Source organism: Nansenia antarctica, assembly GCF_963989245.1.
Source record: "Nansenia antarctica genome assembly, chromosome: 2".
NCBI classification, from domain to species: Eukaryota; Metazoa; Chordata; class Actinopteri; order Argentiniformes; family Microstomatidae; genus Nansenia; species Nansenia antarctica.
This window is the reverse complement of record NC_137675.1, coordinates 17,318,776-17,338,074: the sequence shown is the minus strand read 5'-3', so window position 1 is coordinate 17,338,074 and position 19,299 is coordinate 17,318,776.

Genomic DNA, 19,299 nt, shown 5'->3' with positions numbered 1-19,299 from the left:
GAGGGTTGCGTCACTCTATATGTTTTGGAGCCTCACGAGTGTTCTGCCCCAACCCGTCTGTCTCAAAGCACGGCCCCGGAGCTCATCCCTCTGTTCTGATCCGGGTTTCATCCTCCTCATGAAGCGCAGAGGGGCGCTCTGTTTACTGTAAACATGGAGAGGCCTCTTCTAGAGAACACGGTCAAAAAGAACTAGCCCCATCAAAAGGAAAAGAAAAAAAAAGAAAGAAGAAACATACACACAGGGCCATTAACACGATAAATCAAAGTGTGTAATTGGCAATTATTTATCACAAACTCACTTGCAATCCGACTATTCACTAATTCATTCATAACTCCAAAAATACAGAGATCATAACCTTTGTGTCCTCTATGGTAGTTACGGCCTTACACACACACACACACGCACACACACACACACACACACACACACACACACATACACACACACACACACACACACACATACACACACTCTCTCCCTGGGGAACATTCGTAGACCTAAGGCTGCTAAAAGAACCAATCACTAACCCTTTGCATTGGTGTGATGAAGTGATGAGAGAAAGAGAGGGAGACAAAAGGGGGAGAATGTGTGCTGTGTGTTGAACGTTGTACAGTACATTAGATCTCACAAAACATGACATCAATAAAGTAGTCTTAGGCGGTATAAAGGCCAGAGTTTCTGTCTCTCACAATCACACACACACACCTTCACACACACACACGTTCCAGCAGAGTCAACAGTAACCAGATTAGAGGGCTTTTAGAGTGGACTGCAGCACAGACAGAATCCCCCGTCTGAAAACTGCTGCTATCAGGAAAACAACTGTTTATTGGCGGCTAGTCGCTAGTCGTAGCCAAGCTACTGTACCTGCCCACTGCCCTCTCCTTCCTGTGTTTATTATTTAGTGCAAAATTAAATTTCCAGGCCATTCCAGCTCCATTTTTAATATTTTAGTATTATTTTTACGTTAAACAGAGAGCTCTTTCTCATCTATACTTAATGGTTATCTTTTCTGGGATATTGATATAGTTGGCATTTGGTGGTTGACTTTGATAAATGGCTTGATTTTTACCAGCTGGCAATCTGTAGATTAATTCTCTCAGATGAAGATAGCTGCCATCTGTCTCTGAGCACAAGAGGCTCTCTGAGCAGACGTGGCATATTGGATGTGCGTTGGGGTTGTGTTTACAGACTGTGACTTGTGTATTGTGTGTAACAACAGCACACTGTACGTACATCAGGGGAGGCTGGTGGAGGTGGAAATCGGAGGACAGGCTCATTGTTATGCATTGAACGGAACGAGGATTGGCATCAAACACACAGGTTTAGAAATACGTAGTCTCCATGTGATGGATTTCCAGTAGCAGTCAGTTTGTTTTTGGATTGCTTTGAACAGAGATTTGACATTGTACTAAAAGAAACATTCTTCTGACCTCTGACCTCTGCCTCTGCATTTAAGATGCATTTCACCTCAACATGCCCCCCCCCCCCTCTCTCTCTCTCTCTGTCATCTGATGTGTGGATCAGGTCCATACACTGGATGAACACACCATTACATAACAAAAAAAGATACTTCAGATGGGGACAAAGAGAGGGTGGCATGATAATGGTGGACGTGGCTACACACACGCACAAACACACACACACACACACACACACACACACGCACACACAGAACACACACATGCAGACACACACACACGCACACACAGAACTTGCACACACAGAACACACACACACACACACACAATGTTCACCATCATCGGCCAATGCTGTTTAGTGTGTTTTTCTACAACCCTGCGAGATTCCGGCAAGCGATCGACGCGGCGGTGCGTTTGAGCCACGTCCCTGAGCCCGGCTGACGGAATCACACTAATGACTGGTCCGCCTCGCAAACGATGGGTTTGGCGTCTGGGTTTTTTTAATTAAGATGTGTGTCTGAGTGCTCGTCTCTCACCGAAGCCAAAAGTTGATGACCTGGAAATGTTCTGTGCCCCTGAAAAGGGAAATCACAAGGACAAGGAATTTTCATTTGAGGGACTTGGCGCTGCGCTAATTGTTCTGGTGGCCCCTCTGAATTGTTTGGGGCGGTTGGAGGGCGGAGGGGGGAGGGGGGGGGGGGGTTGTTATGTCAGTTTTTGCGGAGAGGACCATGTAGCATCGTCTAGCACACCCGCCTCAATATTTTAGCCTTCCGAGGCAGCACATATTGGTGCTCTTATATAAGGACGCGTGCGTGCATGCGTGCGTGCCCGTGTGTGTGCGTGTGAACAGCCTGTGTGCATGTGTGCACCCATTCTCCATCACTTTCTCCCTAGCCAAATGCTAAGCCTTTTTCCTTTTTTTCGAAATCTAGGTCCACTTTGTCCTGTCAACAAGTCCGTTGGCGTGTTCAAAGAGTTTGGGTCCGCTGCTTTGCTAAGTCATCTGTACATTGTACAAGTCGAATTTCAACATTTATAGTCATACCGTATGTGTGTGTTTTGGTGCTTTTCCCTTATCTGTCAGTGCTTATGCAGCCTAATCACCAATACCATGACTAATTATCAAAACACAGGCGGGCGTTAGAGCAGCTCCCTTAGCAGTAATAGCCTTCGTATGATATGAATACCTCTGTTCTGATGCCTTGGACCCCAGTGTTGACTCAGTTGGTGTTTTCCACTGATGACAGAGATGGCTATCATGGGCAGGTCAGGTCCCTTAGGTCCCCCCCAAACACACACCCCTCTCCCTCCCATAGTGGAAACTGCTGAGAGCCAGCTATGATGGAGAACTGGAGACACACACCCTTACACATATGCACATATACATGCACGTATACGCACACGCACGCACGCACATGTATGCACATACACACCCACACACACCAAATGGCTCAGAGGCTCTCATACCCTTGACCTTGGGTTCCCCCGGTGGTGTATTGTGGAAGAACATTGAACAGAACATTTTCTATGTTGGATGTATAAGCTACCCTTGTACGCCTTTATGTTTATTATATATCGCTTTCATGTGCAAAGGAATTATGTTGGATTTATGTAAGACTTTCATGTGTAACGAATACATTCATTATACATTCCCAGTACTTATGAAGATCGGCTGCACCATACTTCAGGAAAGGCCTACCTTTTTTAATTCCTTGTTATTATAGCTAAACAATATGTTTACTTGGGGCCTTCTTGTCATAAATAGTAGGCTTTAAATACAGGTTATTTGAAACCTAGAAAAGAGAGAGTGATGTTTAAACCAAAAAAGCTGTGCGTTTGTTTTAAAAGTGCTTCAGCCTCAGACGTATAATATGGCATTGGCTTTTACGAGATTGTTGCAGCAGTAAGACAGTGTGTCTCAGAAGACTTGGATGCTGAAAGTAATGTGTGTGTGTGTGTGTGTGTCCTATTTTAGGTGGTGAGTGAGGCAGTGTTAACGGTTTGGCCAGGCGAGGAACACATCTCCAGAGAGGTAAGGATATCTACACACCATCCATCCCGCCTACTCATTATCTTGCAACACCTGGTGATTCTGATCAACACCACGACCCTAGTGCATACGTCATATCCTGCATACTTGTTATATACGACAAATGAAAAACACTGGATTTGTTTTCTAGTGGTTTGAGTGAGGCTGTATGAAAAATGCTGGGTCCGTCTTCCAAATGGGTCCCCCCTTTCGGCTCCTCTTGAGGACTTAGACTTTTTGAAAAAAAGACACTAAGGGTGGCCACTCAAGCTTTTGGAAAGCCTCTACAAAATAGCATGGCATTGGTCGGCGGTAACGCTTTTTAATCTGGCGAGACGTTTTATTGCTCTGGATGTCATCCTGCAGGGGAAACAGTGACGCTTTACGCTAATGAGTGGTCTCTCTCGTTTGGTCTGTCTGTCTCTCTGTATGTCTGTCTGTCTCTCTGTCTCTCTGCGTCTCTGTCTGTCCCTCTCTCTGTGTCTCTGTCTGTCTCTCTTTTTTTACAGTCTTTTCCTCTCCTCCCTCATTTGTGGCAAGCAGGCCTGACCAGGGGTCTATTATGTCATATGATTGATTTAGCATTCCTCAATCTCATCATCATTTGGACACAGACTCGCTGTTCTGTTTTCTTGACGTACAGCAAAGTCTTGTGAGGGGACTGTTCTATCTTTGTATTGAGGTCATCACTTGTGTCATACTCATAAACAAGAGGCTTGATTAAGTAGGAGTGACATCAGTTATGGTTAGGATCTTTGGAGTCTTTTTTGTTTTTTTTCCTGACCCAAACAGAAAAAAACCCCGAAAGGTCCTAGTGATTGGTGGATAGCTCAACTGTCATCTGAAATAATCCACAAAACAAGATGTCAAGAAGAACCAAAATGACTTTGAACCACACAAAACAGTTTGTCAGTTTTTGACCCTGTTTCATAGTCCTAGACGCTAAAAGATATATGGGGGTCAAGTGCCACGACACACTAACACTTCCACATGTCACTGTCGGCAGTTCCCTTCAGCTCCTCTGCCCCAACCAGTTCCTGAACTACCTGACTTTGAACGATGACAGGGGAGATAAAGCCCAGACTTCCAGTTACAGTTACCGTGAGTGACACTGATCACCTGCTAGTTTTTTCCAAGCCTTCCAAGCCTTCCAAGCCTCAAGGACGGTAATCTGATTGCTTTTCCTGACCGGCACATGAGCGCATACTGTAATACCTTACTATAGAGTCAACCATAACTTCCATGCCTCATTTCTACTTTTTTTAAAGTTACACTCACTTTTATTTTATTTTTTTAAGACTTCATTCGACTGGAGAGCCATGTAATTGGCATTCTGAGGTAATCACATTTGTATTTATGGAGCTTACTCAAGAGTTCCTTCGGTATGATGTGTTCCTCTCTTAGCTCTCTCTCTCTCCCTTCCTCCCCCCTCTACCTCTCTCTCTCTCTCTCGCTCTCCCTCCGTCCCTCCCTATCTCTGTCTCTCTCTCTCTTTCTCACTGTCTCTCTCTCCTTCTCCCTCCATCTGATCTCTTACTGTATACGTCTCTCATGTTAGCAATCTCTACTTCTCTCTCTCTCCCTTCCCCCCCACCCCTCTCTTCCTCTAGCTGTATTGTGTGTCTGAACGCTTGAGAGCATCTCTGTGCATCCCAGCAGTGCAGCAGCCTGGCTGTTTGCCCAGACCGTCCCAGGGCCTGCTATAGGCCTGCTATAGGCCTGCTACAGGCCTGCTATAGGCCTGCTATAGGCCGCGGCCATGCTAAAGGGAAAAACAATACGCACGGTTGCTGACGTGTCTCATTATGTGTCAAATACCTCGCCGGCTGGTTGGCCTATACTCGCTATACTGTTGCCAGGCCGAGCAGTCCCCCTCCCTCTCTTCCTATCATTATCTCTCTCCTTGTGGCCCTCTGTGGGACTATAAGAGCTTAGTACCAAGGTTGCTCTCTGAAAAGTGAGTTTTCACAGTTGTTTCTGGCATTGGTCAAGATGCTGAAGTTACGTGCATTGGCTTGAGGGGGGGGGGGGGTCTGTCTGAAGTATTGGCAGTGAAAGACTGAAACTGAGCTTGCAAATATTGAAAGTGTGTGGAGAATAATGGATTTTAATCCTGACTGGGAGAATTGACAGGAAACTGAGTTTGCACATATTCAAAGCTGTATATTGAGCTTGAACCAGGCAAGCCAACTGTCAAACATCTCCTCATTCACAATGACAGCAGTCAACTGAGCTGTTGTGTGCGTGGTGTGTGCGTGTGTGCGCGTGTGTGCGTGTGTGCGTGTGTGTGTGTGTGTGTGTGTGGCTTCATGACTTGGACAAGTTTACGATTTACTGTGAAGTGACCACTAAGCTCTGAAGCTAAGACTTTAATACTCCATTTATAAATGACATTACAATAGAAAATGGATTAAAGCCTAACATGTTAAGCCAGTTAATCATTTTATAATGATTTCTGACTGTGTTTTGTCTTTACTCCACAGCAGTATCTATAGAGAAAATAAGTTGCCAAAAAAAGAGTTCTTCTCATATTTAGGCATCTCCTGTTTTCATGATTAAAATACTTGACTGATGATGCAAGTGAACAATGGTCTAAAAGTGAAATTGACAATTGAGTCCAAATGTTTCCTCCTCTCTTCCCCTCTCCTTCTCTCCCTCCCTCTCTCCCTCCATCCATGCGTTTCCATGTAGTTAATTTATACCATTCCTCTAACTCAGTCTGATGTGATTAATGTCTGGTGGGGGGGGGGGGGGGGGAGGAGAGAGAGAGAGAGAGAAGAGAGAGAGACGAGAGAGAGAGAGAGAGAGAGAGAGAGAGAGAGAGAGAGAGAGAGAGAGAGAGAAGAGAGAGAGAGAGAGAGAGAGAGAGAGAGAGGAGAGAGAGAGAGAGAGAGAGAGAGAGAGAGGAGAGAGAGAGAGAGGAAGAGAGAGAGAGAGAGAGAGAGAGGAGAGAGAGAGAGAGAGAGAGAGAGAGAGAGAGAGAGAGAGAGGAGAGAGAGAGAGAGAGAGAGAGAGAGAGAGAGAGAAAAGGCTTGGCATTCCAAGGGTTTTGCGAGGGTGTCCGGTTCACCCAGTGAGGTACATCGCCTCTGAAAGGAGGATGAGGGGGGAAAAAGAGAAAGAGAATGGATGAAGGTAGAAAAAGCAAAGCCGCATGACTGGTAAACCTTTTACAGGGCGGATGGAGGGATGATTCAGTATCCAACCAGCCGTGCAAGGTCAACCTCCTCCATCCTCCCCCTCTCCCTCCCTCCATCCCTCCCTCCTTCACCCTCGTAAGACGAGATGTACTGGACTCTGTAGGGTCGTTAAGAGGCCCTCCTCTCCCTCCCTGGGCAGCCATTTAAACCTCCTCCTCCTCCTCTCCTCCCTTGACTTACTTAAAGCTCTCGTTCACGCTCTTCTCAGGCTTGGCAGGGCCTCTCGTTGTGATGATTTCATGCTCCTGATTGTGATGTCATGTAGGTATGCTCCACCTGTTTACAAAGGCCTAAATCTTCCAGTGGGAACAGGTGCGGCCTTTTAAGAAAGCAGGGGGGCGGGGATTCCAAAGACCATAGTTTATGGTCTCGCTCGAGTGATACTTTTACCCCCTACAATCATCCTGAATTGCAAGCATGTTCTCGCGTTTGTTTCGTTTTTACGTGCAGAATGAAGGACACACATGACGAGCTGTGTCATACACAGTAGAGCGCAGACTTTTCACCGTCCTTGGGCCCCGCTGGTGGAAAGAGCTGCTTAAATGGGACCTTCAATGGGACTGCTACTGTATGTACTGTGCAAAAAACACAAGGCAACACACTCGCATTCCTTCCCCGTCAGTGCAGATGTCACTGGTGCCACTGGTGCATGGTGGTTGTGTCCTCCCCCCCCCCCCCCCCCCCAGTGCCAGTCTGCTTGCCAGGACCATAACTCAGTGCCTGGCGATGCCCCTCTTGGTTGGCAGCGCTGGCATAGTGTGGCGTGGTGTGGCGTGGCGCCCTGTAGCCCTCCCAGCTGTCGACCCTCTCCCTCCCTCCCTCTCTTTTTTCTCTCTCCTCTGTTATCATCTGACATAGCTGCGGCTCTTATCTCCACTGTCGGAACGATGCATGCTGCCTGGCGCCGCGCCCACATAACTTCTCTGTGATAGCACGCCTCCCTCACATGAGAGGGCTGGTTTGAGTTTGTTAAATCTGTAGGGATAAGAGGGGTGGGGGGGGATTTGTAGAAGTCTTTAAGGCATGTGTGAAGTTCTACATAAAATGTAAGGCTTACCTGACGAGATTATGTTGAGTTGGAAGGGATTGGTAGGGAAAGGAAGCGTGCACGTGTGTGTGCGCGTGTGTGTCTGTGTCTGTGTCTGTGTCTGTGTCTGTGTCTGTGTCTGTGTGTGTGTGTGTGTGTGTGTGTGTGTGTGTGTGTGTGTGTGTGTGTGTGTGTGTGTGTGTGTGTGAGAGAGAGAGAGAGTGGCTGTTGGTGGTGGTAAGATTGGATTAACAACATTTTTCCACTGATGCATTGCTGTGCGCTGGAGAACTTTTTAGACAGAGATGAATACTGCTAAGGTGAAGTTCACACTGTCTCTTTGACTCCCCCTCCCTCCCCCCAGAGGACACACACACACACACACACTGAATCCCTTCATTCTCCTCCACAGTGTGAGACCACAACATCTAATAAAGGGGTTCTGCGGATGACCATTCTCTCTCTCTCGAATGACCTCTCCACCATAGATGTAGAAAACAGGACTAAGCCCTGTTTTTCTGCTCAATATTGGCCAATTGGACGGCGGCTCGGTGCCAAGGGTTTAAAACTCCCCTGGGAGTTGTAGTTTTAAGCGGTAGGGCTGCCTCCCTATCTTGACACACACCAGATGTAGTCTTTTATGATGAGTCATCTAATTGGACCGGACCCCGGGTGCTCTCTGGGTGTGTTGCTTGTGTGGTTTACAGCAGGAGTGTGATTTGTGGGTTATTTAAGATATGAAATATTCGGTCAATAAGCTTGATTCGGAGGGGGGGGGGGGGGGGGAATGGAGTTTAGGTGCGGCCAGTGTAGTCTCAGTTTTGGCTCGCGCCATCGGCGGTCTGTGTCCCATCATGCTGTTCACACACTCGTGATCCCCCGGCATACCCCTCTTCACCGAGGGCGGACCGCAGACAACCAGACTAGACCTCAGCAGTGTTTTGTGGTCAATACTTGGTCACGCTCACACATTACTCACGACACATATACAGTACACACGGACACATGCGAGCATGCACACACTCACACACACACACACACACACACACACACATGCATACGCTTCCATGTGTTCACACTCGCAAACATATTTATGTGCATGCTCTCATACACGGATGTATATCCACACGCAAACATTGCAAGTAACTAGGATACACACACACACACACATACACACACACTCACAAATCCCCCTCAAGCTCTGGTGGTCTTGTGGGGCCTTTGTAACGCCGAGTGGCCACAAAACGACAGCTTTGTCCTCTGGGATGCTGGGAAACTTGGATGGACACACACACACACACACACACACACACAGTGTTTGCGTCTGCCTCCTCTCCTCTTTCTTGGCAGTGTCAGGCCAGTCCACTGCACCACTGCTCAATGGGTCGTTTCATTAGTGCTTTCTCATGAGTAGAGGCCGAGAGGGGAAACCAAAAGTCACAGCAGGCAGAATAGAATAGAATAGAATAGGATGGAATAGAATGGAATAGAATAGGATGGAATAGAATGGAATGGAATAGGATGGAATGGAATAGAATAGAATAGTCTCTCTCATCATGACAAACATGCAACTCTGTCTCTGTGTCTCTTATGATGTTATACATTTATATGGACTGACAATAAAATAAAGTGTAAACATTTATAAATTAAAGGGTTGTTAGGATAGGTGGAAAGTGCTAGTGCTCTTGACGCCGCTTGACCTTTTCAATGTTAATAGGAGCTGAAGGAGTGCTCCGTCCCTGCTATGAACTACACACCAAAGTATTATGCTCTGGCGAAGGATCTTGCCCCGAAACACGCCAGGGACCAAGTTGCCGTGGAGGAAGGATAGATTCACACACGCAGGAGGTTCATCTACAGTACTGTCCAGGTCGTTGATGAAGAACAGGTTTCACCTCCATATTAAACTGTGCAGGACATTGATGAAGAGGAGGGTTTATCCTCCATATTAAACTGTAGTAAATCCCCAGTGGTGTAGGCTAGTGGAGTACTGGTGCAGTATCATACAGTATCATCTGTTACCTCCCCCTTCACGTGATGACATACACACTGTGACCCAGCGATAAGAGACGGGGTCAGAACAGATTCCCAGGGTTTCCAGTGGGTGGAGTGGCGAAGGTTGGAGTGGCTGATGTTTTAAAGGGAGACCTAGACCCGAGTTCACAAACGCAACAGAACACTGCACTATTGAACGTTGCCACAGACGTGTGTTTAAGTATCTCCTGGTGGATTTCAGAGACTGCTTCTCTTGTTGGCTCTGACGTAGAGGGGCAGCTGTAAGCTGGTTACGCCCTCCCCTATCATAGCAATAAGCACATACCAGCCACTGATAGAATCACAGCAACACATAAGATAGCACTATCAAAACACACACCGATGAAAGGAAGAACAACGGTTGCAAAATATGTATTCAAGATGACTATCGTCCATCATTGTCTAGTCAGCCCCATTGTACAAGCGAACTCCATCAGAAGCACACACTCATTTTCTATCCGCCCAATACCTCATCTCACATTAATTTCCTGGAAAATAAAATCAGTTTTTATCTAATATCATCAGTATAATATATCTGGCAACCCATCAGAAGACCTGGCAACCCGTGTGGAAATATGTTGCAACGAGTGTTGAACTGGGTGGAAGGCGAATGGAGTGTATTAACTAATGAACCGTGTGTGTGTGTGTGTGTGTGTGTGTGTGTGTGTGTGTGTGTGTGTGTGTGTCTGTGTGTCTGTGTGTCTGTGTGTGTCTCTGTGTCTCTCTCTCTCTCTGTCTCTCTGTCTCTGTCTCTGTCTGTCCATCCAATGGGAGTCATTACCTAAACTGAACTTTCATCACAGAATTCAAACATAGATGTATTCCATGTGTGGGACATGACCCTTGTCTCAGCCTCCTTGATGTTAGCATCGACTGTATACAGTCCATGGGCTTCTTCCAGATGCTTCCATAGTTGAGATGTGTCATTAGTCATGTAGACTCCTGGCTGTGAGCCTTTGCTTCATCATTATTAATTTGAAACATGATTTCATTTGCTAAAGCAAGCACAGTTGTCCTCACTCCTTCTTACCCATATGTGACACAATGATCTGACTTTTCTTTCTAAAAATGTGAATACATTTCCGCGTTGTCGAAAATCAATGACATCACTAGTCAACTAACACAGATTGTTTTGTGGGCCTGCTAACAATGTAAAGTAGTGTTATAGTTAACTAGGTAGCAGTGGGGATTACTCACCGAATCCATTGCGTTGCAGTATTTTGGCTTGACTAGCGAGTTTGTGTTGTGATTCTCAACAGCGTTGAAACGTAGTTCCGTGTTTGACCAATGATCAGACTGTGTCATATCTGTCATCCATGCAGCTGGATGAGACCCGGTAGTACACCTGAAACCTTTGGTCAACAATTACAATTGACGTCACTGATGATGCATGCATACATACACACACACACACACACACACACACACACACACACACACACACACACACACACAGTAGTCATTTTAGCTGTCCCAATTTCAGTAGTTGAATGACTATGTGATTTAAAGCCAGAGGCTGGTTATGGAGACGTCTGTTGTGATGGCATTCTGCAGGAGCAGGGATCTGGTGTAGGGATACATTGATACGGTACATAGACCCTGGGTACTCCATCCAGTTGTGCTGTGCAGTGCTGACTCCATGCTACCAACGATAGCAATAGCATACCAAGATCTATTAATGGGTTGCCATTGATGGGCAAACAACATTCATTTGTCAAAAACAGGTTGTATGTCCCCTTTAAATGTGTGTATTGCACCCTTTTGAAAGCCTATTTTAAGTGTGTGTGTGTGTGTGTGTGTGTGTGTGTGTGCCTGTGTCTGTGTGTTTGTGTGTGAGTGAGTGTGCGGCTGTGCGCACCACCTTACATGCATGTACAGTATTTGTTGACTAGGCAACATATATTCAGTGCATGTACCTCATCTATAATTACTAGCCAACATGCATGTAGGTACTTGTTACGGTACAGTAAACTCCTTCTCTATCCTCCTTTAGGAGGTTACTCTAGATAGCCGTTGCAGTCACAGTGCTCTACACTCATTTAATGATGCATCCCTTACATCCCTTTTTCAATCCAGAGAATGCACAGAGCCTCTCCATCATCTCCTCTCAAGTATGTGCTAATGTTAGACCACCACTCTGGGCGGGTGTGCTGGAAGACGGGAGGGGGCGCGAACCGACGACAAAGTTATTTCTGTCAGGTATTTGGTGTCTGGGGCTGAGGCAAGGGCAACCGTGGATCTGGATGTGGGGAAAGGCTGTGTTTAACGGTGAGGTTGCGGTCGAGGAATTAGCATTCTATGGTAACGGTCGGTCACAAGTAAGATCTCAATGGCAGTCACGGCTAAGAGAGTTACATTTGTATTCGATTCAGCTTTTAGCAGAGGTATCGTTTTCTTGTCCGGCGCGCCTTCCAGTCCGACAGCAAATACTGTCGTTCCCAATAGCACCACTGGTTTGTTTTGGACTGTACTGGAATTGACTACTCCGTCCAGACATTGTTTGAAAAACCTTAAAGCCGTCCCAACCACACAAGTCAAAGGAAGTAAGGATTCCTGGCCACTGATTGATTGACAGCTACGCGGCTTGCTTGGGGAAGGACCATGACTCCCATAATCCCCAACGTGAATAATTGATAGGGTATTGATTTAAAGCTCATCCCATAAGCACTGCTGGCTAGGCCTTTCTGGAAGACAGTTAGCCTTGAGGCTGTTGTGGAGAAAAAAAAAGGTCCACACATTTTTATTTTCACTTCCTATAATTATCGTCTGCCACTTTCTTCCCCCAGTCAGCACTACTCAAGCTTTTACTCTCCAAACTACTGATGGATGCTTTGGAGGCAGCAATTAAAAATGCATTTGATACCACTTGTTTTCCACTGGGATTTACCGTACGTCATCTGAAGACCATTTTTGTTATCTTTCCCTACAGTGAAATGCACAAAGAATGTACTCATAGACTATGGTAAAGGCTAGCTGGAGACGTGACGAACACGGACGTTGTTGAAAGGGTTAGGTGCCAAGCTGGGTGTCCTGCTGAATGGCTTTGAGTGGCCTTCTGAGAAGTCCGCAGGGGGGGATTTCTGGAAAAATGCGTCGTGTGAGATCTTCCCATTAATTGGCTCAGAAAAAACTGTGTATGATATCACAGTCATTTGTATTACATTCTACTTTATGTTTAGTTGGTAGAAGTAGTGGTTGGCTAGTTAGTCTGACTTTTTGATGGGTAAAAAGTTGATCATAGTGGATAAAGAACCCTTCTAGGATGGTGACTGCCAATGGCCCCTGATCCTAGCATATATATTTTTTCTTTTCTTATGATGGCTAAGGTGTAGATGACTCACTTACTTCAAACAAATGTACTTGGATAAAGTCTGGATAAAGTCTGCTAAATGTAAAAAATATCACACACAAAAAAGAATTTAAAAAAGATAAGAAATCATAGTAATAGTTAGCCAGCTATTGTTATAGCTATAGTTACCCAAAGGTTGCAGAGCTTAACCCAAGCCAGTCCAATCAGCTCAATATGAAGTCATTGAGTCCGTCATTGACATGGTAATTAAATGTCATCTCCGTCGCCTCCCTTTGTATGTCTCCAGTTAACAAATTGACTTCACTACAACTGTGTAAACCATTACCATTTAGTGGTAACCATGTAAACCACTACACTAAATAACCATTAACCAACCATTTTCCACTGTCATCGTCAGCGCTGCAAATGTTCAGAGTGAGCCGCATGTATTCACATATTTATTTATTTTTACATACAAATGCCATATCCACAATTAGACAAGCAATTATCATTTGTTAATGACATTTATTTGGCTTCTGTATTCAGAGGAATGACAAAACATTGGATAGACGAGCATGTTTTAAAGCCGCAGACATGTCTGCAAGCAAAGTTAGCCTCAGGAGATTCTATTCAAAACTCGTGCTTTTGAAACTCGGCTTTTCAAAGCTCTTCTCAAACTGGTGTGCGATTTGAACTTTTTTTTCTTTTTTTTTTCTTCACTACTACTTCAACCACTGTTTTGTCCTCTGGTTTTCTATGGAACTTTTCTCTTTTGTTTGTCAGATTCCTCACATGAGGAGGCTACTTTAGTTCTTATCAGGGAAAGTGGTGGATGTTTGAGGGGGGGGCTTTTAGGGTGGGGAAACAGGGCTGAAGGGGGAGTGGGAGGGAGGGGCTCTCCTGTGCCTCGATTGTCCACCCCGGGTGAAAGCAGCTGTGGCTTTTTTGTGCTTGGCTGTGGCCCATTGTTCAGACCTGCCAACCCAGAGGGAGATGGACTAGTGAGAGAGAGAGAGAGAGAGAGAGAGAGAGAGAGAGAGAGAGAGAGAGAGAGAGAGTGAGAGAGAGAGAGAGAGGGAGAGAGGGAGGGAGAGAGAGAGAGAGAGAGAGAGAGAGAGAGAGAGAGAGAGAGAGAGACTGACTCACTCCAAAAAGTGAAAGAGGGGCAAGCTTATTAACTAAGGAATTATTTGTATATGTATCCCCAACCCATTTTCAAGCCACTAATCCCCCTCAAGAGGGAACCCAGAAGTGCAAGAATTCCCCCCCCAAAAGAAAAAAAAGACGCTTTTTCTTGAAACCTCAACAGAAGACCAGCGTCCTGAGGAGAGTAAAGTCGAGTCTGTCACTGTCCCTCTGTGTCTGTGCCCTGGGGAATTCTAATCAGCACTGCCCCTCCCCCAACCCCCCCCCCCCTTCCCCCCATTCAAAAGCTCCTCTCGACAAGCTGCTTCTCACTCCCCTGGAGATAAGTTGTGTGCTATCGCTTTCCCCCTCTGCATGGAATGAGATAAAGCGGCCCCTGGTTCAGAGAGAAAGAGAGAGAAAGAGAAAGGGAGAAAGAGAGGGAACAGGAGGACGAGTGCAGTCAACAACAGTTCCTCTCAGCCTTGCGCCACTACTCACTGTCACTATGGGAGAGGCGTGAGTTGGGGAGAGAGAGAGAACGAGAGAGAGAGAGAGAGAGAGAGAACGAGAGAGAGAGAGAGAGAGAGAGAGAGAGAGAGACAGGACGGAAGAGAGAAGAGCATTAGGAGTAGTGCACTCGGTCACCTCACTCGCGGAAAGAAGGGATTGGATTGGAGGTTAATCTGTTCCTCAGCTGAGTCCCAGGTTAGTGGTACACTGTTGGTTGGACATGTGCACACAATGTGTACTCTCAGGCTGACAATAGCAACAGCCAGAGCACTCGTACTACCCGCTGCATGCAGCCATGTGTGTTAAGTCTCTATGCGCTTCTGTGAATGAATGAGAGCCAATATTTCCTGATAATGGTTTTCCTGATCTGAAATGAATAGCATGTGTCTATGCTCATAGCAACAAGCTTAGGAGACATTGGAGATGTAATGTTTTGGTCTGTTGTTGTGTGTACTTTGTAAAAAAAAATGTGGATATTCCATAGCTTAAACATACAGTATAACCTTATATTGTGGTGAGAGAAGCACATTTATTTTGTTTTCAGTTGCCTCAGCGGTTCACATTTGACTGAGAGAAAGGTGTGTGATTTCCCGCCTCGCTGTGTGAAAGAGTAGCGAGGTGTTAGAAGAATAGAAGAGACCTGGGAACTTTGAATGAGGTGGAGAAATGGTCTGTACGATGGAGGTGCAGCCTCCTCCTCAAGTGTCAACATGCTTGGGGGAGGTGTGTGTGTGTGTGTGTGTGTGTGTGTGAGAGTGTGTGTGTGTGTGTGTGTGAGAGTGTGTGTCTTTGCGGTTTGCTTGGAAGGTGTATGCATATTTGCTAGATCGATGAGAACAAACTTCCTACAGGCATGGTGCCTTTCAGCGTTGTGAGAAACGTGTGTGTAAACAGTCTTGTGAGAAACGTTCTGTGTGTGTGTGTGTGTGTGTGTGTGTGTGTGTAAAAATCAAAGACCTGTACTTTCTGTCCCAATGCACCCATTTTTGTCCCTTCCCTTCAGGGGAGGGTGTAACCAATCACCTGGTTAAGTGAACTTGTCGAACAGCGTTTGGATGTCTTTTCATAAGTCTCTGTTTACATACAAGTGCTTAAGTGGCGATAAGAGATGGTAAAGACTCTTTTTTTTGTTTTTTATCTGGGTGTTGTTTTGTGACGACCTGGATGGATGAATGCCCCTCTTTCATGGTTAGATAAGTCACTGAGAAAAGTCAGTTGGGGTACGTCCCCTCTGAGCCTCCAGTCCATGTATGAACAGTGGAGGCTGGTGGAGGTAGGAATCGGAGGACAAGCTCATTGTGACGCTGTGATACCATTCCTAATGCCATTCCATGTATTACAATGAGCCGATCCTCACATTTCTACCTCCCCAGCCTCCCCCGGGAGTACAGAGGGTTAAAGGAGAGGTAATGAGGCGCTAAGTGTCAGCGGTCAGCCCTAGATGAGTTGCTCAGGGGTGTGTTGGGTTGTCATGGTGATACGTTGTTTCTATTCATTCGGGAGACTGGATGGTCTCTGGTCAGGTGATACTGTTGAGTAGGAGCTTTTTTCCCCCTTTTATTTTAAGTACTTTTTTTTTTTTTTTTTTACATTTTAAACCCTTAATCTTAAAATCATCCCTTCCCCCATCATCGCTCTCTCCCTCCTGTCATTTTGTGTTTCTTTTGCACACGATGTCCGTTAAGGTGTGACATTCACTCTACCTTTCGCTCAACTACACCTCAACTAAACTCAACCTGGCAGAGAAATTGATTGCGCCTGTCAAACCGCCTTGTCCTCCCTTCGGAAAAGAATGGAGCGTTGGTTCGTTAATTCTCCGCCAATGACACTTATTTTGACACGGAGCCCTCAGGGCAGCGCACAGCCGCCACACAACTCACTTCCTGCCACTTCGATGCGTCTGGCGGCAGCTGAAGTAGGAGTGTCAGTCCGTCACATCACCGCGTCACATTACCGTCAAACCGCGGCAGACCCGCTCTCACCAAAATAGCGCATCCATCCACTCGTGACCTATTCTACACAAACAATCTCCAGTCGAGGGCTGGACTGACTGGTTGGATGAAGGGGAGAAAAGTGGCCCTCTTGTTTGAGCTTGTAGGATTCATAGCCTTTATTCTCCAGTGCCTTGTTGTTTGGGGGAAGATTACCTGTGTTATTATTGAGACAAGAAAATGAGGCTCGGCCTCTCTGTCTTTTAGAAACGTTTGTAAATCAGTCGTACGTATCCTGTTTCCATGGCGCTAGATGCCACGGCGACGGCTTCTCTCTAGGCCTACTTTAACCCCCCCCCCTCCCCTGGAATCCTGAAATATACTCAAATATTTGCCCAGGCCTCTGCTTAACAAAGTAATAAGAAAAAGGACCTTGCATCAGGTATGTTTGTTCTTCCTGCCGGTGTGTCTGTCTGTCTGTCTGCCATTCTTGGCACTTTTCTCACCGTTTGTGTGCGAGTTTGAAATTCCCCTTGAAGAGAATTCTGCATCGCCAGAAGCTGTGGGATCTGCAATGCCGTCAGTCTGGATTTGCTCTGCCTGCTTCCCCTGTAGAATCCAACTGCATTCCCCACAAGTCTGCCCTTGAGTTATTGATACGAGATGGAGATGAGCTGCTCAGTATGATGCTGTTATGACATACTCGTAACCTCTGGATGACAAACCACTAGTGCAGAGGGCAGACCTGTGGAATGCATGACTCCTTGCAATGCACACTGGGGCTTGTAGTTTGATTATGTTCTATCTAAATCATCCAAAGGGAGTAGGGGCTTTCACTTATACTAACAACACACATACACACACACACACACACACACACAGGGAGTGAAGAAAGGGGTAATGAACATTGCGTTCTCTGATACTGATGGATTGTGCTAGTATCTCTCCCCTGTTGGCTCCAACGTCCAGCAACTTCCTTTCCCTATGTTTCCACTTTACTTACCCAGGGTGTGTGTGTGTGTGTGTGCGTGTGTGTGTGTGTGTGTGTGTGTGTGCGTGTGTGTGTGTGTGTGTGTGTGTGTGTGTGCCAGGAATGGAGAACATTGCACTGATCTGAGGGGGAAAGGGGGTGGTTTATAGGCCCAGAGAAGGGTGTTACTCTTCCTCCTAACTTGTGTTGTAAATCACCAGGTTTATATAATCTCTTTCTGTCTCTCTCTCTTAGTTTTCTCTCTCTCTCTCTCTCTCTCTCTCTCTCTCTCTCTCTCTCTCTCTCTGTGTGTGTGTGTGTGTGTGTGTGTGTGTGTGTGTGTGTGTGTGTGTGTGTGTGTGTGTGTGTGTGTGTGTGTGTGTGTGTGTGTGTGTGTGTGCGTGTTTGCGTTAAGTCGCTCGGCTGGGCCGCGATTATGTCACTCAACAGCATGGCTTCCAGTTGTCTAAGTCAGCTGCTCTTCATTTTGCTTTTGAGAGAGAGAGAGAGAAAACACACACCCACCACAATACACAAACTGTGTGCATGTGTTTGTATACATATACTCCATAGCATAAACTGTTTGTTTTTCAGTGAGTATTTGGAGGGAGGGAGGGAGGGAAGGAAGGAGTAATACTCGAGGCTGAAGTCTGAAAAGCGGTGTTTTGCAGTTTGATCTGAATGATTGAATACTCTGTGGCGCTAAACTAAACCAAATGTATTTGGGCAGGGACCCACAGAAAGGCTTTTACAAATTATCTGCGACAATAGGGCCTGTGCATTTTTGGGCCATGAGGCCAGGTGTCTCATATGGTTCACATCCAGAAACGCGCTTATATATATGTCTCACATTTTAGCTGAAAAGTCACGCGGAATACAAACGAGTAACCTTGAACTCACCTCTAGTGTGGCGGAGCACTCCCGTGGTAATGTTGTGTTAACTGTAGTTTCAGTTATGTTTGAAGGAGTTGGTTTAAAGTTTGATATTCCCTGCGAGGACAAAATGAGCTAATCCTCAATTTCCTCCTCCGCTTGATGTCAGACATACTCATCTGTTGACGAAGACTGATTCACTCCAAGGTAGTACTTTTTTTCGGTCGAAAAATGAGCAGTTTTCTTCGTTTCTTTCTTTTTGTTTCCTTTTTTTCCTTTTTTTTTTAACAGATGTTTTAGTAATGTCAGTAAAGTAATGTGAGATATTATAATGTCAGACCCCTGGGTTAGTGGATGAGCTATAGCTTTGTTTTGGCAGAAACATCTTTTGATTCAGTTGGAGTTTGAGTGTGCTGCTGTCACCGATGCCAGTTGTTGGTTGCCAGTTATCCTTACACACAGAAGAGGGAGGGTGTGTCTGGTGCTCTCTGGTGTTTTCATTGTAGTCTCCGGGACAGGACAGAGGAGTTTACCACTTAACCTCGACCCCAGACCCCGGCGCTTTGACGCAACGTTGACCGCAATTCGACCGCACCCCAGCTCACAGGTGGAGGTCAGAGGAAGAAACTGATTAGAGTGCTAATTTGGTCCAACCTCTCTTTACTTGACCGTTCCGTTCAAGCCAAGACCCTTCGGAAACTACGTCTGTTCCTATGGTGGTTCAGATGACCTCCTTTTCAACACAGCTGCATATCAATTCAAATAGCAACTGTTTTACTGTCTCTGGCTGCCTTGAATGGTGAGGTTGGGTTCGCTCAGTATTCATACCCGTGCTAGCCTATAACTATAGCAACAATAGTAACAATAGTTCCTCGCTTGTG